The sequence below is a fragment of the Ovis canadensis genome, chromosome 5, assembly GCF_042477335.2.
Source record: "Ovis canadensis isolate MfBH-ARS-UI-01 breed Bighorn chromosome 5, ARS-UI_OviCan_v2, whole genome shotgun sequence".
In the NCBI taxonomy this organism is placed as follows: Eukaryota; Metazoa; Chordata; class Mammalia; order Artiodactyla; family Bovidae; genus Ovis; species Ovis canadensis.
In genome coordinates, this window is record NC_091249.1 from 116,368,026 (window position 1) to 116,389,587 (window position 21,562).

Consider the following 21,562-nt stretch of genomic DNA (forward strand, 5'->3'; position numbering starts at 1 on the left):
ATATGTGGAATCTAGAAAAAAATGGTACAGATAAACTTGAGAATCAGAAAAAGACACATAGATGTAGAGGGCAAACTAATGGATACCAAGGGGGGAAAGAGAGGGTAGAATGGAGTGAGAGGTTGGGACTGACGTTTATACACTCTTGGTACCATGTACAAAACAGATAAATAATCGGAACCTGCTGTATCGCACAGGGAACTCGACTCAGTGCTCTGTGGTGACCTAAACGGGAAGGAAATCCAAAACAAGAGGTTCTATGTATATGTATCACTTCAGTTCGGTTCATTCGCTCAGTCATGTTCTGTTCTTTGCAACCGCATGAACTGCACCACGCCAGGCCTCCCTGTCCATCACCAACTCCCAGAGTCCACCCAAACCCATGTCCATCGAATTGATGATGCCATCCAGCCATCTCATCCTCGGTCGTCCCCTTCTCCTCCTCCCTCCCAACATCAGGGTCTTTTCCAATGAGTCAGCTCTTCGCATGAGGTGGCCAAAGTATTGGAGTTTCAGCTTTAGCACCATTCCTTCCAGTGAACACCCAGGGCTGATCTCCTTCAGAATGGACTGATTGGATCTCCTTGCAGTCCAAGGGACTCTCAAGAGTCTTCTCCAGCACCACAGTTCAAAAGCATCAATTCTTTGGTGCTCAGCTTTCTTTATAGGCCAACTCTCACATCCATACATGACCACTGGAAAAACCACAGCCTTGACTAGACAGACCTTTGTTGGCAAAGTAATGTCTCAGCTTTTTAACATGCTGTTTAGGTTGGTCATAACTTTCCGTCTGAAGCATAAGTGTCTTTTAATTTCATGGCTGTAATCACCATCTGCAGTGACTTTGGAGCCCGGAAAAATAAAGTCAGTCACTGTTTCCACTGTTTCCCCATCTATTTGCCATGAAGTGATGGGAATAGATGCCATGATCTTAGTTTTCTGAATGTTGAGCTTTAAGCCAACTTTTTCACTCTCCTCTTTCACTTTCATCAAAAGGTTCTTTAGTTCTTTGTCACTTTCTACCATGAGGGTGGTGTCATCTGCATATCTGTGGTTATTGATGTTTCTCCCAGCAATCTTGATTCCAGCTTCTACTTCCTCCAGCTCAGCATTTCTCATGATCTACTCTGCATAGAAGTCAAATAAGTGGGGTGACAATATACAGCCTTGATGTACTCTTTTTCCTATTTGGAACTGGTCTGTTGTTCCATGTCCATTTCTAACTGTTGCTTCCTGAACTGCATACAGGTTTCTCAACAGGCAGGTCACGTGGTCTGGTATGCCCATCTCTTTCAGAATTTTCCACAGTTTATTGTGATCCACACAGTCAAAGGCTTTGGCATCATCAATAAATCAGAAATAGATATTTTTCTGGAACTCTCTTGCTTTTTTGATGATCCAGTGGATGTTGGCAATTTATACTGATGCATTTTGCTGTAGAGCAGAAACTAACATAATATTGTATAGCAAGTATAGTCCAATAAAATTAAAATAATATTCTGCAAATGCGGATTTTCTAAGGAGATGTGAGAGAGTTTAAACAGTGTCAGTGTTCTTGAATAGGCCTTTTTGAACAGTTCCAACCCCCTTAATTGATGGTGTGATACTGGTTTTCATGAAAACCAGCTACTATGAAACCTCAGCTATTATGAAAGCTTAGGAAGATTGGAACACGGATACAGTGAGTCAAAAGACCACAAAACCCCTGTTTTTGCAAAGGTTTAGTAGTTTGTCTTGAATGTACATTTTAGTGGGGGTCATTGTAAGCCTTTAGTTATGTTTGAGTTTTGAATAAATCAATTTGGCAGCTGTTTATCCAGGGCTAGATACATAGATCTATGGACCAAAAAAGGAAACTTGGAAGTATCCTCATAGGAATACAGAAAAAAAGATTTATGAGACAGGTACAAACATAATGTAGTGGATAAAAGACAATCTTTTCAATATCATTGTTTCAATAATTGGGTATTTGTAGGAAAACAAAAATAAAAAACAAACCATAAAAAGAAAAGAACTCCACTGAACTTCATACTTGCAAAAAAACCTTAAAATGTATTGCTGCCAAAATATTTGATATAAACTGGAGCTAAGGAAGAGTTCTTAAACTAGATACCAAAATCATACTCCATAAAAAGAAAAATGATACATTTGGTTTTGTAAAAAAAAAAAAAAAAAAAAAAAGAAAAAAAACTTTTGGTCTGCAAAGACTGTTAAGAGGCCAAAAAACCAAGCTGCAGACCCAGAGAAAGTACCTGCAAACTGTATATCTGACAAAACACTTGATCTAGAATATATAAATCTCAAAATTTAATAGATAAAGAAAATCCAAAGAGAGTATATAGGTGTGCTTATATGCCAAGGACATGAATGTGTTTATATGCTAGGCACATGAAAAGATCTAGGGGAGAGTGTGTTGAAAATGGCGATAAATATCTAAGGGGGAGGGGGGAGAGTATAGGGGATGTGTAATATAATGATTATTTTCAACATCACAAATGATTAGGGAGCTGCAAATTAAGACTACAATAAGAAATTGCAACATACTCATTGAATAGCAGACAAAGAAGTAGAAAGTGGAGTCAAATATGACCCTACTCAGTACTGATAAGGTTGGGATGTAGAAAATTGGATATCTTATGGTTGGTGGGAATATAAAATGGTTAAAATGGCACAGTCACTCTGGGAAAGATAGTTTGGTGGTCTATGTGCAAAGAAACATATATTTGCCATAAAATATATATTTTATTTTCAGTATTCATCCCAGGAAATGAAAATTATGGTCATATAACACCTGTACACGATTGTTTAGAACAGCTTTATTTGTAATAGCCAAAACCAGGAAACACCTAGCGTGTCCCTCAGTAAGTCAGTGTTTTACTGTGTTACTTCCATGCCATGGAATACAACTCAGTAATAGAAAGTGTGACACTGGTTTAAGCAGTAGCTTAAATATAACGGAAGCACATTATGCTGAGCGTAAGAAGACAATCTCAAAAGATCATATTCTGTATAATTCCAATTCTATAATATTCTTTAAATGGTAAAGTTGCAAAGATCGAACACAGATCAGTAGATTTCAAAGGTCGGAACACTGAGGAACACTAAGGGTGTAGCAGGCGGGAGATTTCAGGGGACAGAAAGATGTTATGATTGTAGTTACACTAATTTACACATGTGGCAGACAATACTATCAGAACACATTGTTATAAAAACTTGCTGTTTGTGGCTCAGAGCTTAAAGCGTCTGCCTCCAATGCGGGAGACCCGGGTTTGATCCCTGGGTCGGGAAGATCCCCTGGAGAAGGCAATGGCAACCCACTCCAGTACTCTTGCCTGGAGAATCCCATGGACGGAGAAGCCTGGTAGGCTACAGTCCATGGGGTCGCAAAGAGTCGGGCACGACTGAGCGACTTCACCACCCTAGGTAAGATGTAACAGTGGAGAAAACGAGGATAAAAGTGTGCAGGACTTGTGTTACTTTAGCAAATCCCTGTGTGTGTATGTTAAAAAAGAAAAAAAAAAGGAAAAGAAAATGACCATAATTTTCTGTTGAGATTCTGAATGTAGAACAATTTCCAAGCATGGAAACAACTGAAGAATCCTCAAATACAGTTAAAAGTATACATAGTAATTACTTATTCAGATAACAATATACTTGGCAAAAGGGAAGCTGCAATTTTTAGGACTGATACGGATTCCTAGTTGATAGTGATAACTGGGGGTCTGAAGCATCATCAGTGATTCAGAATCAGTGTTAAAGAATACTCATGTGGGAGCAAGGTGACAGTTGAGTTGTGATTTATGTCCAGCTCACATTAAATCTGTGGACATACAGAATGAGCACTTTCCTAGTTCTATAAGATGTTATTTATACATTTAAAAATAAATATGTGGCATAAATATGCTATTTATACATTTATCCAAAGGTATAATGAGATCACACATACTTGGTAGTTTTATATATTTGGGTGGGGGTGGGGGGTAGTTCAGGGACTGTGGATAAGGACTTTCATTATAGGGAAAGCCAGTTGGAAAACTGGAAATTCTCTCTGACCTGGACCACAATAGAAAATGAAAACAATATAAAATTCTGAGAGCAAAGACTGAAGTTAGTGCTGCCCTTATAAGTCTAAGGAATGCAGCGGTAGGGATCTTATCTTTTAATTCCTCTATCTGTCCTCTGGTATTTTTGCTCGAAGAGGGCAACATGACCTCAGATACATGCTGTGCAGCTACTGATCTGGAAAATGTATTGTTTTCCATCTTTATCAGAAAGGGTAATCAAAAACATTTCAAATTCAGTTGAAATGGAACATATTATATACTTGTAATCTTGCAACTGGGCTCTCACGTTCCTTGCAAATGCATCTGCCAGGAGACTTGTACCAGCTTGCTATCCTACAGACAATCCCACTGAGCCATTACATTCACAACTGCAAATTTCACAGGATGAGCCAGAGGTGACTAATACTTTTGAGTACCTGGTAAGCATATATACTCTAGATGTGAGAAGTGAATCTTATGACGCTTTAAGTATCTATTACATCATTTGATTATGTTAGGGTCCAGAAGTCTGGGGATGCCAGATAATCCTTCCAAAATAAAGCATATATTGTTTCATTTGAACCCTCACACCACAAAGAGTGATATATACAATGTCTGTTAGAACTCTTTGGATTCAATCTGACAATACTGTTCTAACCCATAAACCAGGTGACACAAAAGATTTCCAGGTGTCAGGCTTAGAGAGGAAATTACTTTATAACAGGCCCAAACTGCAGGGCAAGTGGCCAAGCAGCTTCAGCCATGTGATCCAGCAAATCCTACGCCTTCCAATTTTTCCACACCAAGAAAAGACACCAGGAGAAATTTATCACAAACGCCAGCAGGAGAATCACAGTACATATCCTTCAAGTTCTGAAATAAATGCAGGGCTTCCCTGGTGGCTCAGACAGTAAAGAATCTTCCTGTAGTGCAGGAGGCCTGGGTTTGATTCCTGGGTTGGGAACATCCCCTGGAGAAGGGAATGGCAACCCAAGGAGACTTCCATGGACAAAGGAGCCTGGTGGCCTACATTCCATAGGATCAAAAGAGTCAGACACCACAGAGTGATTAACACTTTTCATGCTTTCATCTTTAGTAAATAATTACAGACATTTGAAAAAAAATAGTCATTTGCAGGCTACAAAGCCCTGGTGAAGATAGACTTACCACAGTTACACCAAGTAACTATGCAGTCAAAAGAGTTTTGAGCCAATTTCTAGCAGACTCGCGTATTTATAAAGTTGGACAGGCTCAGCAGCAAGCAACTATAGGCTAGAAACTGCATAAGGATAATAATCAGGGCCAGAGGACACGTACAAGCTGCATGAACAGACATCGCAGACTCCCAGACTTTCTACTGTTGCCTCAGTGCCTGTTAAATTCATGACTATGAATCTGACAGTTTGATCTCTTATCACCAGCTGATAGGGAGGCCACACCTAAATTTGGTTCAAGGGTGGATTAGCTTAGTCCCCTGAAGCCACTGTCATTCATGGCCAGTGACCACAATATAGCCCCAACAAAAGAGGGTCTTAAAAGATAATGGTTTGTAGGAAATTCTCAAGCTGAGTACAGCTTTAAGTGTTGTACCCATGTGGAGGGGGAATGACCTGAAGTTAAAATTTATGTACACTCGTGAGCAGCAAATTGCTTGACTCCCTGGTCAGGTAACTGGAGGGAGAAATATAAAAAATAAAATGAGAGAAAATAAACTCTGGGGTAAAAATGTGTAGATTGATATATGAGAAGGGGTTCTTATAGTGAAAATGTTTTACATCCATCATAGCGTATCTGTAACAGAGGGGCCAGTAAACAATAGGGTAGACCGGTGGTTCTGGTGGTCAGTATCAACAGGCCACTTCTGTGTCAGCACAGTTGTTATGTGGTGAGAATAGTGGCTATACATAGGCCCCGAATCACAGGCTCCTATTAATACTTTCGAGGGCAGATATAACTACTGCTGTAGCCAAATGCCCTACTGCCCAGTAGGAGATACAAAGGCTGCGGTCCTAATAAGGTAGCATACAAAAAGGAGACCAACGATCCATTTAGAGGCAAGTTGACTATATTGCACCCCTTCCACATGAAGGGGAAGTGATTTATTTTGATGGGAGTAGATACTCAATCCAGGTATGGATTTGTCTTTAATTTTCAAGGGGTATTCAGCCAACACCACTATCTGAAGGTGGATATTTGATTCACAAGCTGTTCAAAGAGAGGACTGTATTCAACACTGATGAGCCACCCAGATCCATCTTCACAGCTGGAGTTGGGAATGGCCCTTAGCTTTCAAAATTCTCTACCACCATCTTGGCTGAAAAGAAATTGCTTTTCCCAAAGTGATATCCCCATCTCAGATCAGTTTATATCTAATGACCCCCATGGAATAATTCCAGTAGTCTGTACTAAGGTTGCATTTCCTCTTGATGTCATCTGAGACCTTCACTGAGACAGTGTAACTTCCCTCCTTCACCTCTGGCCAGTTCTGTTTCTTCCACAGGGGGTTATCTCAAGAACACTTCTTAATAAACCTTCTCCATGCTGATCTTTAACTTGAGAGTCTGTTTCTTGGGAAACTTCCTTATAGGGAATTTTTCTACAAGTACCATTGAACTTAGTAAGATACTCAACTTCAAATAAGTCCTAATTTTTTTTTCTTTCTGTGTTTCCAGTATATAAGGAACTTCTAGTAATTAAGGAGCAGTTTTAATTTGAATGACCTCTTCAAAGTTGACTGCAAACTCTGTTTTGATAAATCAAAGAAACTTTATGAAATCATAAAATGGAACAGAAGAGTGTTTAAAACGAAGTCAATTTTTATTTGTCTTATGATGTTCAAATTCCAAGTTGCTTCTTATTATCTATATAGAGCAAAGTAAAATGTGAATATCATATTTAGGAATCGGAATATCAGAGAAGGCAATTGGGCAGTGAGGTCCAGAAAAGGAGCTGGTAATAAATGACATCTGTGTCTGTTTCCAAAATGAGGAAGTGCACAAAAGACTTCTTGGAGCTTGTGATTCTTGTACTTTCTCAGCTTGCATAGTGGAATTAATCATATTCTGAATAAGGTTACTGTGTACAAGTCAAACTGTGTTATCACTCTTTTTAGCAGACTTACGTGAAATTAGTATTACAGAAATGTTTGAAAGTGTGAATGTTAGTCGTTCGGTCGTGTCCTACTCTTTGCAACCCTGTGAACTTTAGGCCCCCAGGCCCCTCTATCCATGGAATTCTCCAGGCAGGAATCCTGGGGTGGGTTGCCTTTCCCTTTTCCGTGGGACCTTCCCATCCCAGGGATAGAACGCTGGTCTCCTGCACCGCAGGTGGATTCTTTACTCTCTGAGCCACTCAGGCTGCCGCCACCGCTGCTGCTACTGCTGCTGCTAAGTCGCTTCAGTCGTGTCTGACTCTGTGCGACCCCATAGACGGCAATCCACCAGGCTCCCCCGTCCCTGGGATTCTCCAGGCAAGAACACTGGAGTGGGTTGCCATTTAGCCCACAGAAATGCTCAGGTCACCTAAATGAAAAGAAGCCTATGAATAACCTCGCATAAACAGACAGCTTTTCTCCGAATATAAACTGAAAGTTGAATACTAAACCCGAAGGAAAAGGATTTTTTTCACCTCTATTTATTCTATAGACAAAGCCTCTATTTGAATTAGAGTGAAGGGAAATGTGCTAATCATACGTGTGAGCCTCTTGCACTTTGTTTACGGACATTGTGAGCTGTGATATCATTATTTCAATAGAGACTGTGTCTGTTTTAAGAGATGTTCTCATCAGCATAATGGAAATAGCAGGTATTCAACCACATCAAAACCTTATGGTTGGAAAACTCCTCATACACGTCTTTAATGTCAGTATCTAGCTCTTACTCTTTTTTCAAAGGGAAAGCAATTTTTTCTCAGAAATATCATCATCATTGCCTTCTTCTTTTAAATGATAAGGTTTAAAGGTGAGTAAACACTATCCCTCTGTCCATCTTTCACATATTACTTCCGTGCTTTCAATTTTCCTACTTCTAATCAACCTTTCAAGGACTTACTTAAATATATCTTTTTCTCTTTTGTTAACGTCACATTTTAAAAGCATAGCTATTTTTATTCAGCAGGTTATTGCCTTTCGTGTTCTTTTTTTCTTTTTATTGAGGTATAGTTGATTTACAATATTAGTTTCAAATGTACAGCATTGTAATTCAGTATTTTTTAATATAGTCCATTATGGATTATTATAAGATATAGCTATTATTACTTGTGCTATACATTCATTTGGATTTCTGGAGAAGGGAAAGGCTACCCACTCCAGTATTCTGGCCTGGAGAATTCCACGGACTGTATAGTCCCTGGGGTCATAGAGTCAGACATGACTGAGAGACTTTCACTTCACTTCACTTCGTTTGGATATTTTTTAGATTCCATATGTGATCTCAGTACTTGTCTTTCTCTGTCTGGCTTATTCCAACGAGCATAGTGTTCTTTAGGTCCATCCACATTGCTGAAGATGGTAGATTTTCATCAGTCTTTATGGCTGAGTGATACTCTATTGCATATATGCACACAGTATCTTCACCCATTCATCTGTTGAGGGACACTTGGCTGTTAGTGCTGCTATGAACGTTGGGGTACAGGTATCTTTTCACATTGATGTTTCAAATTACTGTTTTCACTTTATCTGAATATATACCCAGTAGTAGAATTGCTGGATCATATGTTTAATTTTTTGCTGTTAAGAAAACTGTATACTGCTTTTCATGGTGACTGAACCAATTTATATTCCCACCAAAAGTGTACAAGCCTTCCCAGGTGGCTCAGTGGTAAAGAATACATCTGCCAATCAGGAGACACAAGTTGGATCCATAGGTCAGGAAGATCCCCTAGAGAAAGAAGTGGCAACCCACTCCAGGATTCTTGCCTTGGAAACCCCATGGACAGAAGAGTCAGGCGGCTACTGTCCATAGGGTTGCAAAAGAGTCGGACACAACATAGAGACTGAGTAGCAACATTGTACAAGGGTTTCCTTTTATCTGCACCGCCTGCAGCATTTGCTATTTGTAGGCTTTTTGATAATAGCCATTCTGACATGCGTGAAGTGATATCTCGTTGTTTTGATTTGCATTTCTTTAATTAGTGATGTTCAACATCTTTTCATGAGACTATTAGCCATCTGTATATTTTCTTGGAAAATGTGTGTTCATGTCTTCTTTTTATTTTTTTTTTTTTTACTATTTTTTTGATATTGAGTTGTAGGAGCTCTTTGTATATTTTGGATATTAACTCCTTGTCAGTCACATCATTTGCAAATATTTTCTCCTATTCTGTAGGTTGTCTTTTCATTTTGTTGATGGTTTCCTATGCTGTGCATAACTTGTAAGTTTAATTATGTCCTGCTTGTTAATTTTTACTTCTATTTCTTTTTCTTAGGAGGTTGAACATAAATCATAACTTTTTTTTTGGATCAAAAAGTGTTCTGCCTATGCTTTCTTCTAGGAGCTTAAGGTTTCCATCTTACATTGAGGACTTTAAACCACTTTGAGTTTATTTTGTTATATGGTGTGATGGACTGTTCTATCTCATTGTTTTACCCTGTTTTCCCAGCACCGCTTGTTAAAGTAGCTGTTTTTCTCTTACTTGTATATTTTTGCCTCCTTTATTGTAGATTAATTAACTGTAGGTGCACGGATTTATTTCTGAGCTTCCTATTCTGTTCCATTGATCTGTGTGCCAGTTTTATTTGCCAACACTATACTCTTTTGATTAGTGTAGCTTTGTAGAATAGTCTGAAAGGCTTCCAGCTCTTTTCTTTTTTCTCAAGATTGCTTTGGCAATTTGTTATCTTTTGTGGTTTCATATGGGCAATTTCTTATCTTTTGTGGTTTCATATGGGCACTAGTGGTGAACTATAAAATTATTTGTTCTACTTCTGTGAAAAATGTCTTGGGTATTTTGGAAGGAATTGCATTAAATCTGTAGATTACTTTGAATAGTATAGACATTTTAATGATATTAATTCTTCTAATTTAAGAGGATGTGATGTTATTCATTCTTCTGCATCAGTTGATCATTTTATATCAAACATTGAATTAACTATTTTTTATCAGATCTTTTCAATATTTTCTAGTTCCTTGTTTAAATGAGCTGTGTTTAGATCAATTCTCTTCCCTAATTCAGTAAGAAAAATTTTTATTACCAATGTTTTGAATTCTTTGGTGAATTTTAAATTTCTATTTCATGACTTTTTCAGGGTTTTTTTGTTGCTGTTTCAGTTGAGAGTGATTCCTCTTTCTTATTCTCTGCCTCTATGATTTAGGTGAAAGTTACCTGTTGCAATCTTGGAGGGGTGTTCTTATGGGGGAGCATCCCTGTGTAGACTCCTTACGCTCAGTGCCTCTGGTGGGAGGGCCACATTTGATGCTGATGCCAGTCACGTCATTCCCCCGAGGGCTGGCAGCTGCCACTTTGGTCGAGGGTGCTGGTGATGGAGGAGCTGCCCACTGTAGGAGTGGGAGGCGGGACAGTGCCCATCATCAGTCTGTCAGGGGAAGGGGCTGGTCCCGACTGGCTGGAGCCGAAGCCCTGAGCCTCGGGCTTGAGCTGCCTTTGATCCCTTCAAGTTTGCGTTTTTCCTTCTCCAGCTTACCAGGACGGTTTCCCCTAAGAAAGGGGATTCCAGAAGCATGTAGGGCCTATGCACTTTCAGAGGTCCAGTGTTCTGCCCACGTAGGTATCTGCAGTTTCACTTAGACGTAGCCCCTGATCATATATTGCCCCCAGTGGTGACCACCGCAGATGGAGCACTAGGCTGTGGTTTGCAGTGAGTGGGGTTGGAGTGTCCACTCAAGCTGGGGCACAGGATGGTCACGGGAATTCTGATGGCCCTGCTGTCCTCAGAAGCCTGGGGCGCTTCTGCGGCTCTGCTTGAGTTAGTGCCCACAGTGGCTGCCCTGCCCAACCTGGGTTATGCCCTAGGTTGCCTCTGCATGTCTAGGTAGAGGCTCTTCCTAAGTCCTGGCCGCCTTAGGGACAGGGCCAGGCTGTGACATGGAGTGAGCTGGGCTGGGCATTTGCTCATCTGGGACGGGGTGGGCTGGGGGCTCATGCAAGTAGCTGCTGTTAAGGCAGACCCCCCTATGCCCTGCCCGGGGCCAAACCAGCCCCTGCACCTCCCTCAGGAGGGCAGTCTAGCCTTCTCTAGCCTTCCTCTCTGCCCCAGTGGTTCTTCCAGAAGCCAACAGGGCTGGCTTGTCTCCTCTGCCTAGGAGCCCAGAACTGGGATGAACAGTCTGTGGCTCAAGCCACTTTCTCCTCAGGGTAAGTGTTCACGTGAGTGGTTTCCCTTTTCCCTGAGTCCCCTGCCAGGCACACAGGTCCTGACCTGATGCTTTCCTTCCGTTCTACCTAATTACATGCATATCTTTCTTGTATCCTAGTTTATACAGGAGTGCTTCTACTATTTCCAATTAACTTTTCATGAGAATCGTTCCACATATATATGTGTTTTAGACATGTTCATGTGGGGAGGTGAGTTCCACGTTTTCTCCACCATCTTGATCTCCCCCCTGCCTTTTAGGCATTTTTATTCACTTTATTTTTTGCGTTTAAAAATAAATGCACTAATTTTCCAATTATCTGAAAATTAGGAGCTTCAGGAGCATTGATTTTTGTCCTATATAACTTACTTTTAAGTGTACACAATGTAACATTTTTTAACATAACAGCTCCTTTTGTATCATATTCGATTTAAAAAATAATCTCCATAGCAAGTTGTCACCATTAACTGTATGACTCACAATCCAAAACTTACACTTCATCTTTCCTTCAGTATTTTAAAACCAGAAATACTTCTGTGAAAATTATTATTGATGTCACTCTCTTTGAAATTTATCATTAACGTCACTATTTGGTATCAAAGACGTATTAGAAAGCTCCACCCACGCCTTTTATCAATTGATATTGTACTGCTTCTTTTCCAACTTATCAAATGTCAACATGAGTAGAAAACATGTAAATTTTGGAGGACAAGCAAATTAATTAGTTTAATTTCTCCAAAACCAAATTAATAAACATCCAGTTGGGTGAAAGTGAGAACTGCAACTATCACAGTTGAAATCTGTTATTATATCTAACGTTTATCTCCCTAAAATAGTTCAAGTTCCATGAGAATACAGATTGTATTTCTCTTGCTATAGATGCTTTTTCAGGGACTAGGACAAAACCTCATCTACACATAGAGATAGATCAGATACACACATGCGCATATGTGTGTGTGCGTTTCAGTGAAGAGTAGGAAAAGGGGAGGAGTAAAATTCCTTGCATCTTAAGGTGAGATAGCACTAGAAAACGTAGCCACCCTTTCTATAATCAGCTGCATGAAGTTTTTGTGGAAAAATAGAAGACCTCAAAAGCAATATAAATGAAGTAAAGGATTCTAGCAAACAATAAAGAGAAATTGAAAAGTAAAGTATGTTAAAACCATGTATATATATGCGTAGAAACAATATATAATATGTTGTCACCCAGTTAATAAAAAAATTTAAATCATGTTCCTTTTTAAAATGATCTGTTTATAATTTTATGAATAGTCTGTGTATATATATATGTATATGAAAGAAAGTGAAAGTGAAGTCACTCAGCGTGTCCAACTCTTTGCAACCCCATGGACTGTAGCCTACCAGGCTCCTCTGTCCATGGGATTTTCCAGGCAATAGTACTGGAGTGGATTGCCATTTCCTTCTCCAGGGGATCTTCCCAACCCAGAGATCGAACCCGGGTCTCCCTCATTGTAGACAGACACTTTACCGTCTGAGCCACCAGGGAAGTCGTATATGTGTGTATATATATATATATATATATATATATATATATATACACGCACACACATTACATGTCTTTTTCTCCTTTGTGTATTGCACACCACTCAGTGATGGTGTATGTGTGCATATGGTATAGGCATTGGTAACATGTTTTTATCATTATGTAATCGATCTTTCACAATTTAATGTGGAATAGAATGTTCCATGAATATAGCATTGGAGACTATATAGAAGCACTCCAGATAGTTTTGCTGTTATCATTGTTGTTGATAATGATGATGACAGTGGTGATATTTGTATGTGCTGATTAAAAACAAATTCCACTTCTGGTACATTCACTGTTCTCATCAGGATACAAAAGCCTTAAGGTAAGCACACAGGGCCATGCTGCAGACTGCTTGGCATGATTAGATCAGCTGTGAGCTCTGTGCCAGTCTTGGCATTTGAATCTACTTCGGCAGTGGTTGCTATGGTAAGTGATTGTGAAGATTCTTTTTCATATTAAATGAAAAGGAAGTTAAATAATGTGAAGAAGTACATAAAGTGGTTATAGAGATCAAAGCTAATGTTAAAGTTGTGGGGCATAAAAATAGAGCTTGAATAGGGACTGATTCACTAGATTATTTTAACCCAAAGGCTTTCCTCCAATTTACAAAGGAATCAGCACGGTGCTGAAGCCCACTGTTTAAATAAAATATACTGACTGCCAAAGGGAGAAAAGACTCTTAAGTCACAGACACACTTTCAAAGCCTCAAAAGACTGTCTTACCAACACAGCACAGAGTATGAGAGGTGAAGCTGCAGAGGACTGAAGTGTTGGGACCACAACATAACTATGTTTTCAGGAATCATTTCTGGATGTAACTCAGATTCTGAAACTTTCCTCAAATAGCAGGAATCACCTTCGATAGTTTTTAAGATGGATTTCACTGCCCACTTACTAGCCATTTTAAACCAGTGTGGAAGATACAGATTGCAGCTGTCAAGGTCTGTCTCACCTGCTTGCTTGTCACCTATTATTTAGATATGGGGAAAGACCATCTCCTAGAGTGAAGAATTCTTTCCATTATTAGTGGCCAGTAAACATAGTATAGATAAATGACAAAAAGAATATTCAGCAGACAGTATAGGGCCTTTGAAATAGAGACAACTGTAATAATTAGGCAGACAGAAAGAAAGCTTCCAAAATCATACCTTTTCTTAATAAATCCGAACTTTGTCAATATCTTTTATTTTTTATATGTCTAGTTTCATTTGCTATCAACAGATCCAGACTTATTTATCTGAGTAATAATTAGCAGTGCCAGTGGGTGCCTGACAGGTAAAATAAATACACGATTTAAATCCAGTATCAGAAAAAGGGAGCTGGAGTGCTTCTGGTAAATTGGAGCACGTGTAGCCTACCTAAAGACATCATATTTAAGTCATTTTGAAGCAGTTTGCTGAAAAAGAAGCACATTTAATTAGACTTCTCCAGGCTATACATTTTGATGGTTCTGGCAAATCTTTCCGTCAGCCTAAGCCACGCTGAGCCTCTTTTTTTCCCCTTTCTCCCTCTCTCACTTACTTCCTTATTCCCCTGCCTCCACACTCCCTCCATCCATCTTCTGTTTTGAAAGCTTTCTTTCCTCAAGCCATCCTGCGTGCTCATCTCCTGGTGGCATTCAGGCCTTTCAGGGGGAAGTGCCCCACCCGCGGGCCGGGGGCAGGCGGCTGGCTGGCCCTGACACTCACTAGGTAAACACAGGCCTTTAATTCAGGGTGGGATATTCCAGGGTCCACTGTCCTCACTCGCCTAACTTACATTCTCAAGCCGGGCTTCATAAGTAACAGAAGAGATGTTTCCATTTGTTTCCTGGATGTATAGATGTATCATTTAATTGAGTTCAAATTATGAAGTAGATGAGAAAGAATATCAATTACTTCAAACCCCAGTAATTAAAGTTTTCACCACATATATTTCTTTTTCTAATTTTAAAAATGTTCATCTTTACACATTATGTTCAGCTTTATAGGGAAAAAATAATATCTTAGCTGTCCATAATTAAAATTTTTCCTCTTAATATTCGTTGTTATTTCTATACATTGCTATACAAATATATATTGTGCCTATAAATATTGTCACGTATAAAGATACATTGAGACAATTACAATTGCACCAGTTTCATTTATTTTGACTTTATTCCTTTTTGAGTTTTTGTTTTATATGGGATTATAGTTGACTGACCATGTTGTGTTATTTTCAGGTATACAATAAAATGATTCCATCATATATATACATATAATGCGTCTATACGTGCATCTATTCTTTTTCTAATTCTTTTCCCATTTAGGTTATTACAGAGTATTGAACAGAGTTCCCGCTGCAGCACAGTAGGCCCTTATTAGTTATCTATCTTAAATACAGCAGTGTGTGCCTGTCAACCCCATACTCCTAGCTGTCCCTCCCTACTACCTTCCCCTCCAGTAACCCTAAGTTCATTTTCTGTGTGTCTGCTTCTGTTCTGTAAATAAGTTTATTGCATATTTTTAGATTCTGCATAGAAGAGATCCCATGTGATATTTTTCTTGCTCTCTCTAACTCACTTCACGTGTGGTTATAATCTCCAGATCTCTCCATGTTGCTGCCAAGTGGCGCTCTCTCATTCCTTTCAATGGCTGAGTGAGATTTCACTGTGTATAGCACCACAGAGTCTTTATCCACTCATCTGTTGATGGACATTTAGGTTTGCTTCCGTTTCTTGGCCATTGTAAAAGCGCTGCAATGCGCCTTGGGATGCGTGTGTCATTTCAAACCATGTTTTTCTCCAGAAATAAGCCTAGAAGTGGAATTGTTGGATTATATGGTAGTTCTATTTTTAGTTTCTTAAGAAGCCACCATCCTATTTTCCATAGTGGCTGTACGAATTTATATTCCCAACAACAGTGAAGTAGGGTTCCCTTCTCTCTACACCCTCTTCCGTTATTATTGTTTGTAGATTTTTTTAATGGTGGCCATTCTTACTAATGTGAGGTGATATCACTGAGTTTGGCTTTGCATTTCTCTAATAATTAGCAATGTTGAGCATCTTTTCATATGTCTCACAACCATCTGTGTATCTTCTTTGGAGAAATATGTATTTACAGCTTCTGTCTAATTTATTAAAGAATATTTTTAATGCAGTTAAATGGATAGATAACAAATATACAGTTTGAGTTTTGACAAATGTATTTCTCTTTATAACCCACCATCTAATCAATATAGAAAACATTTCCATCATCTCAGACAATTCCTTTGTTCGTATTTTCAATCAATCCTCTTTTCAGCCCTCAAATCCACCACTGTCAGGATGTCTAACATGATAAAGTTAGCTTGATCTTAGCTTTCCAATAATTCATTCATATAGGACATATATTTTTTTGTTGTCTGAGTTCTTTTACTCAGCATGATGTTCTAAGATTTATTCATGCTGCGAGTATCAAGTAGGTTGTTCTTTTTCAATTGCTGATGATTATTGCATTCTGTGAATATATCAAAATTGTCTTATACATTCTTCTCTTGGCTTTTTGGATCGCTTTTAGTTGTGTGACTATTATAAACAATGTTGTTTTGTAACATACTGTAGAGGTCTTTTGTGTACCCAAATTTTAATTTTTCTTGTAAAAATGCTTGAAATGGACTTATTTGGCAAATGCAGATTGTTTTAAAAATGGGACTGTGCTATTTTACAGCCTCCTATATTAGATATCCAGTTGTTCCACATCCTTGCCAACATATTGTAAACCTTGTCAGTTTTATAATGTTCTTTGGTGAGTGTGAAATGGTACTGAATTTCAGGTTTAATTTACATTTTCCTGGTCACTGTTAATACTGAGCACTTTTTTCTTGATTTTTATCAATCAGTTCTATATCATCTTTTGTAATGTGACAGCACAAGTATTTTGTCCATTTTTTAGATTTGCCCTATTATTATAATTATTATTCTGTTGTGGGAAATTACGTTCAAGAGAGAGTTTGTCTAATACACATTTTACTTCTGTGTTCTTATTCAGTTTTTGAATGCTATTTTTGATAAGCAGAAGTTTTCATTTTATGTGACTGCTGGTTTTCTGAATGTGTATCTTTTTTTAAGTTAACCTATTTTTGGCTGCTCTGGGTCTCCACTGCTGTGTGAGGGCTTTCTCTCGGTGCCGTGTGCAGGGGCTGCCCTCTCATTGCTCAGGCTTCTCACTGTGGTGGGATCTTGTGGTTTGTAGGCCCTGCAGCACAGGCTCGGTAGTTGTGCATGGGGTTAGTTGCCCCAAGGCATGTGGAATCTTCCCAGACCAGTTATCCAACCTGTGACCCCCACATTGGCAGGTGGAGTCTTATCCACTCTACCACCAGGGACGTCCATGTATGTGTATCTTGAATAAGAATCTGTGGCCTATATCAAAGTCATGAAGGTATTCTCACGTGACTCCCATTAGAAAGTTTGTATATTGCCTCCTGTTTTTAGGTCTAGAATTGTGCACAAATAAATTTTTGTTTGATATGACCTATAGTTTGAGGCTTATTTCTCTTTCCTCATAGCTATTTAAATATTTTAGCAGAATTTCTTCAAAAGACTATTATTCCCAATGAATAGTTGTAGCATGCTTATAGAGAATCAGCCCTATGATTCTTTCTGATCTTTCTACAATGTCCTAATAGTTGATTTGTTTATCATTACATTGATACCAACTGCATTAACTGCTTTACAGAAAACCTGGGAAGGAAGTCACATAAGTCTTCTATTCTTGTTCTTTTCTAAGATAGTTTTGCATACTTTTGGTCCCTTGCTTGTCATAAAAATAGTTTTAACTTAACTTTATTGCTACAGTAAAAAAGAGTCCTGTTAGACAATTGTAAGGAAGATAAAATACATTTATGGAATTGTATTTATCAATACGACCAATGTACATCATCTGTTTACAAGATTAATTGTTTGTCAGTACCTCCATCAATATTGTCTTATATGATACAAAACACTATAGATGTTATACATATGACCAATACTTGACACCAAAAATGAAAAGATAATGTGAAACAGAAATTCATATTTAATTACAGGTATAACAATTCATGCATTGATAATAACAACAATGTGGTTACTTTACAGTGGTCAAGCATATCCACTAATGAATGAATCTGTAAAATGTTATGGCATACAGTACTACAGTTATATTCATAAAACAATTTTGGAAATATTGTTTACATTTAAAAAAAAACCCGCCTGCGGAAACAGGCAGATACACTGTTTCTTCAATTAAGAATGAGGGAGAAAGAAGTGGAGGGAAAAGGTGGGGAAAGGGAGAAAAGTGGAAAGTCATGCAGTTTTTTGAAAACAAAGTTACAAAACAGAACAAAAACTAACACATCATTAATTGGATTTTAAATTTCACTTACCTTATGCCTGTAAAAGTATAAACTACTGTCCACATATATTTGGATATTTCTAGCCTATGTAGTATGTCTATGAGTTTTTAATGAGTTCTTTTTCAAGCTGTTGCAATGCTCCAAAAAATTTTCCAGTATATTGATTCAAAAATACTAATGTATGAGTGAACCTATGCAGTTCAAGTTGTTCAAGGGTCAACTGCACTTATATTTTTATACTGGACTTGTATTTTGCCACCGTGTTAGATTTAACTATTAGTTTCAATGTTTGTGTGGTAGATATCATTGAATTGTCTATGTACACACACTGTCTGCATGTAAATACAGATTACCTCTTTCTTCTTACATCCGTGCTCTTGATTGCTTTTACTTGTATTTTCAGACTGTATGGGACTTTACATGTCAGCAGTATGTGGAGTATAAGTATGCAGGAGGACATCCTTCCTTTTTCCTTGAAAAGCTTCTAATAATTCACCATGAAGAATAATGTAAGTCATTATGTATTTTTTGTTTGTTTGTTTTATAGTTGCCCTTTACTGAGATAATTCTGTTTCTACTCACTGAGAAATTTTATTATGAATGGGTATTGTTTTAGCTAATTGATTTTTCTACATTTTGGAAATACTTCATGTTTCTTCAATGATGAAAGATTTCCTTGTGATAACACATGATCAGGATATATTATGAACTTTGAATACTATTGTATTTTACTTACTTGCACATTTTATAGTATCTTTATGAATGAAAGTGAAAGTGAAGTCTCTCAGTCATGTCCGACTCTTTGCGACTCCATGGACTGTAGCCTACCACGCTCCACTGATCATGGGATTTTCCAGGCAAGAATACTGGAGTGGGTTGCCATTTTCTTCTCCAGGGGATCGTCCTGACCCAGAGATTGAACCTGGGTCTCCCGCATTGTAGGCAGACACTTTACCATCTGAGCCACCAGGGAAGTCCCTCTTTACCAATACTGGACTTTAATTTTCCTTACCTTGAATTTTCTTTTGGTTGTCTTTGTACCATTCTGGCTACTTAAAGTAAAATGAAAGTACTTATTACTCTTTTTTTTTTCCTTTTTTTTCTGGAAATATTTTTTAAGCCTGACAATAGTTCCCTCCTTAGTACTTGAGAAAATCTACAAGTAAAACTATATACTTAGAGTAACTTTCGGGGGAAAACTTTAAATTTTACAACTCCAATTTCCTTTGCAGATAGAGGGATTTTATTTTGTTGCTTTTTATTTTGGTCTGTGCTGCGTCTTCCTTGATGCGAGTGTGCTTTCCATAGTTGCATAAAGTGCTAGCCACTCTCTATCTGCGGTGCTCGGTAATCTCATTATGTGGCTTCTCGTTGCTGAGCGTGGGCTCAGGGCGCTCAGGTTTCAGGAGCTGCAGCGTGCAGGCTCTGAATTGTAGGCTTTGGCGTTGGGCCTCAGTAGTTGTGGCCCTTGGGCTTAAATTGCTCTGCAGCATATGGAATCTTCTTGGACCAGGGATCAAACCAGCATACCCCGCATTGCAAGAAGGATTCTTAACCACAGGACCACCAGGAAAGCCCCAGTAAGCTATTTTTCACGGAATCTTTCCATTTAATCTATGTGTTCACATTTATTGATATTACACCTTAGGCTGTTTTTAATATTCTCTTACTGTCCTTTTCATGCACCTTGGATCTAATGATGTTCCAAATGGTGGTGGTTTGTATTTTCTCTTTTATTTTTCTATGTTGGTTGCGCTAAGATTTTATTAATTTTATGAAAATATCAAAGTACTCTAAGTTTAGTAAAGGTTTCTATTGTTATTATCTATTTTATTAGTTCCTACTCTTTTGTCTATATTTGAGGACTTGAAAGTAAATTATGAAATCAATTTAATTTTTTTCTTTTCTAGCAGATATTTTCATTCTTAAAATTTTCTCTAGGTAGTGCTTTTGCTACATCCCATAAATATTTAACTTTTTCATTTTCATTCACTTGGAAATATTTTCTAGATACTTAATATTCATACTTTAATATGAGTTATTTATTATTAAAAGTGCACTGATTCAATTCCAGAAAATGAATAATCTGTTTATATTTGCTATTGATTTTTACTTTAACTACTTTTTGTCACAGAAAATGCTTCATATGATTTCAGTTATTTACTGGGCTTATTTGAGGTTGTATTTTGGAAAATGTTTCACATACTTAAAATAATATATGTTCCACATTTGTTAGGTGCAGTAGTCTACAAATGTCAAATTAATTCAGTTGAAAATTAATTCATTCAGTTAATTTGATTCAATAATTCATTCAATCAAACACTGAGAATGGAGGGGGGAGTTCAAAATCTCTAGCTATAATATAGGTTTGTCTCTTTCTCCCTCTAGTTATTTTTTTTTTCTTATGTAATTTGAAGTTCTGTTATTGGTACATAGACATATACTATTACAATCTCTTCCTAAAGAGTTAACTATTTTGCTATTAAAACTGACCTCTTTGTCTCTGATAGTAGCTTTTATCTTGAAGAATATTCTGGTCTTATATTAATGAGGCCAGCATTGGCTTGCTTTTGATTAGCTTTTGCATGTTACAGCATTATTTGAACATCCTTATACTTTCACACTGCCTTTAATTATATATTTAAAGTTCTCTTAAAAACAGCAGACAGTCGAGTCCTAATGTTTTCAGTAGTTGGTTCAACAATCACTTCCTTTCTGCCTTTCTGAATATCACCTGAAAGATTAGTTTGCTCAGTTTTGGGTATGCCTCTTCTATTGCTTTGAAACATTGAATTTTATTTATTTCTCTTCCATTTAGAATGTTATACCTTAAAACTGGAGAGTGCAGCCCTAACTTTTTTGCATTACTAGTATTATCATAATATTGAAAATTACAGTTTCTCCAGTATTATATGTTGAATAAATAAGTGGTGTTCCATGTAGATCATGGAATTATGAGATATATGATTAAGGAGAAAGGGAGAATGCCTTCTAATCCTTACGATATTAAGTCAGTATACTCTTGCCATCCTATGAGCACACTTTAAGCCCCATTTACTATTCAATTAAGAGAAAAACACCTATCACGTAGTGTAAGAATATTCTCTAAGAACTGCTTAAAAAATCTTTATCCCATAGCTTATTGACATTGAGCTCAGTATGAAATTCATGTTATTAATTGAACAGAATTTGATTATTTAATGTGATCTGGAGGGATTTATTTTACCCAACTTGTACATTATAAAGATTATAAGCAAATGAGATGTCCCAAGTATAACCAATACCTGAAGCAAAAGTTAGCAGAATACAGGATGAAATAGATGGATTCA

The 21,562-nt window shown here is 37.8% G+C and overlaps 1 long non-coding RNA gene across 1 annotated transcript in view; it reads left to right on the forward strand.

The window, feature by feature from the left end:
• The window catches only part of LOC138440551 (uncharacterized), a 460,131-nt gene extending 441,389 nt beyond the window's left edge, over positions 1-18,742 (forward strand). The window contains exon 4 of the long non-coding RNA XR_011257076.1: positions 18,637-18,742. This is a non-coding gene — a long non-coding RNA (uncharacterized lncRNA). The remainder of the gene's footprint in view (positions 1-18,636) is intronic.
• The last annotated feature ends 2,820 nt before the right edge of the window (positions 18,743-21,562 follow it).